This window comes from Nannospalax galili, unplaced genomic scaffold (assembly GCF_000622305.1).
Source record: "Nannospalax galili isolate Female #2095 unplaced genomic scaffold, S.galili_v1.0 scaffold902, whole genome shotgun sequence".
Lineage (NCBI taxonomy): Eukaryota > Metazoa > Chordata > Mammalia > Rodentia > Spalacidae > Nannospalax > Nannospalax galili.
Genome location: NW_008347814.1, coordinates 520496 through 524114, shown reverse-complemented (window position 1 = coordinate 524114; position 3619 = coordinate 520496).

The following is a 3619-nucleotide window of genomic DNA, read 5'->3' as shown; positions in this document are numbered from 1 at the left end:
TCCTCCCTCCTCCCCCTCTTCCACTGGTGGGCTCAGGTGAGGCGGCTATCTCCTTAGGCAAGTTACCGGCCTTCCCTCCCCTAAGTAATAGAATGTTCCTGTCCTTAAGGCCCACACCTTCTAGCCGCTGTGAGGGGTTTTATCAAATACAATGATTCCAGTGCTTTAAAATGTTTTTTAGTTTAATTTGTTTTTTGTTTTTTTTTCTTTTGGTCTTTTTGAGACAGGGTCTCTCTGTAGCCCCAGCTGTCCTGGAACTCACTATGTACACCAGGCTGGTCTTGAACTCACAGAGATCCGCCTGCCTCTGCCTCCCAAGTGCTGGGATTAAAGGCGTGCACCACCACACCCGGCTAGTTTGTTTTTAAATTCATTTGTTAGCCGACCCCTACCCCAGGAGAAAATGCTTCAGAAAATTACTTTCCAAAGAAGAAGTTATCTAATAGAATTGTGAGTACTAGAAAGGGCCTTCTAGGTGTAAATATTAGAAATTTAGCCAACTTTTTTGTGGGCTTTGACTCCAACACAAGGTTGACTCTAAACTCAGTGTGGATTTTGAGAATTCTGTTGCAAACTCAGGTGGCTTTGAGCCCTGGCCTAGCAGAAACAATGGCCACTCTACAAATATTTGCTGCACATCTACTATGTACTACAAGCCCAGACCTCAAGAAGCCCTCACTACATGGGAAAAGATACAAATGACTGGTTCCTTGGCCAAATTCAGCTTGCAAACATTTTGTTTGACTCACAGTATATTTATCAAAAACTTGAATTAGTTGCCAAATTTTAAATATCAAAACCTTTGCAGCTTCTCTTGAAAACTCAGGAAATCTGGCAAAACTGAGCCCACATTCCCAGCTGATGACAAGCAGAATAACAACTGCTCACCAGACAGGCACTGGCCCTCCATCCCTACAGCCCCCACCTGCACTGCTTCCCCTCACTGAACCAGCCATCCCCTCTCTGCACTTGTGTCTGATTCTCAGGGTAGGGAGTCATAGCACATCCATCCTGGGAAAGGACCTGGGAAAGGAACCAACAAGGTCCCTCATCCCCAGAGAGCTGAGTCTTGCCTCAAGATTAGGTCACAAGGATTTTCTTATTTTGTGCCTTCTCAATTTTGCCCTTTTTAGTAGTGTGGGTTTTTTGGTTTTGTTTTGTTTTGTTTTGTTTTTTTTAAATCCCTGGCAAAGTCAGGGAAGAAGTGTGTTTTATTACTTGCTGCTAAGAGAAGAAGCTAGATGCAAAAAGAAAATGGCCAGGCTGAAGAACAGAGAGGAAAAAATGAGAACTTAGAAAGGAGGGTGGAGTCTTAGGATGCCCTCATTTGCCAGATAAAGATGCTGAGGCTCCTTTAGAAGGTGAGGATGGTGCAGATTCCATTGCTGACTAGGAAATGAATAGGACCATGGTCTTTGAAATCTCTCCCCAGCCTGTACCATGGTGTTTTCTTTATGCACAAGCGCTTTCTCTGTCCGGGTTTCAGCTTATATTTCCAAGAGGTGGCAGAGAAGCCCATCAAATCTGTGCAGTAGGTGTCAAGACTGATTTTTGGAAGTCACATGGTACTATAAGATACATGATTCTGGAGGAATCTGCAGGAGATTAATTAGTGATTTTCATCTAGGCTTATTAATTCCCTGTATCAGGAACGAGATACATTTTGGGAGAGATGTCTATTTTCAACTGTTCGAAGTCCTTGTGTTTGTAACCACGAATACAGAGTTAAACCTGTTGATTCCAAAATTTGTTGCTAGTGGAAAGTTTTACTAAAATGAACATAATTCAGTTGTAGTGAACACAAACTTCCAATTGGGCAAAGATATTTAAATGCGCCACTGACCAGGACCTAAGACACTTTCGTGTGTTTATAACAAGTATTTGTAGCCATTCTATAATTCTACAAGAATTAATTTAGTTAATGGGGGAAAAATCAGTTTTAAGTGTAATAAAAAGGGAAAGAGGAGAGAAGAGACTGATTTAGCCTTGCCAACCTGGCCCGGGACAACGTTTCATATCTGCTTTTATAGATGAGAAAAGGGAAACCAAGTTGGCTGGCTTCTCCACCGGTTTCCAATTTCTGAGACAAACTCTGTGTGCCTAGGTCACTCTAACTCCAGAACCAGAGCTTTGTCAGCTACAGCAGCTCCTAGCACAGAATCCACTGAGGGAAGTAATGGCCTACCTACAGGAGCCCCGTAACCCCACAAGGAGGCTACAAATGCAACAAGCATAAGAAAGGCAGAAACAAATGTTTATACAGGAGGGCCGGAAGAGAGTAAGATCTCGGTGGGTCAGGGAAGGCTTCTACCAGGGAGCCACATTCCTCTTTGAAGGAAGCACTGTGAAACATCCAGGAAAGAGAGGAAGGACCAGAAGAAATGCCTAAATGGTTTGGGGTGGAAAGTGGGGAGAGTGGGGGAGGAGCAGAGGAATAGGAAGCAGTTTAACTTAGACATTAATAAAACAAGGCTTCATAATGAAGTTAGCCATATGAAAAATTCACACACACACACACACACACACACACACACACACACACAGGCACGCACGCACGCGGAGCAAAGCTCATCACGAGAACAGGCAACTTCATGATGCAAGGAAAGGCACGACTGCGTAGACCCAAAACTTTCTCCTGGCCAGAATACCAGCTATGCCTGTCCAGCCTGTAGACCCCACGACCCCCAGACACCCACACTTTCAAGTGCCCTGTTCCCTCCTTGCCCCCTCAGAGGCCTGTTTTAAGTGCCTTCCAGAGCCATCAGGCACCCGTCTGCAACCCCATTGTCTATTCAGATTGTGTGAGGGGCTACAGTTCCCTTTCCAAGGATGCCTGCCAGCGTCAAGGCAGGTGCAAGCAATCGGAGAACAGGAAACGCGACCTGCCACCCCAAGTCTAGCCTTTAGAGAACCCTTTCAGTGAACTGAAAAGGACCAACACAGAAGAGCAGCTAGGCCTCAGGTTCGAGGAATGCCCTGTCCCAGAGCTCTGGTCCGTCTTTGAAGGATTCTTTGTCCTCGGGCCCCTGGAAAGCAGGTTCTCCGGGCTGGGCCCCTCCGTCTCTGCTCCCAGGGCCCAAGCTCCTGTTTGGTTTTCCAGTACACTTCATTTCATTCTACCCTTAGCATCCAATAAGAGGTGAAATATCTAATCCCATTTTACAACTGAGGCTCACAGAGCGGTCACGTGCCCAGGGAAAGCCGTAACTCTGGGCTTTAACTCAGACTACAGAAGTGACCGGAGTGTTTTGAGTTCTTAATAAAGCCTCGGCGTCTCAAGACAAGTCCTCACATCTGTGGAAATAAAAGTTTCTGGTAGTGAGCGGGGCGCAGCCTTCTCGCCCGGCCGCAATGGGACCTGAGGCGCCTCGGGGGCAGGTGAGGGAGGCAGCCTCAGCCCTTGAGCGCAGAGCCAGGGAACTTCAGAGAGCGTTTCGCCCGCGCCGGGTAGAGGCAAACACCGACACGTCTGTCTTTTTCTCAACAAGTGCCTTCAAGCCCGACCGGGGCAGACACCTCCGCGGCCGGCCGGCGAGGACTGGCCTCAGCTGCAGCGACTCAGCACGGCCTTCCCGCGCAGCCTGCGGCCAGAAGCCCCCTTGGCCGGGAGCGGGGCGGG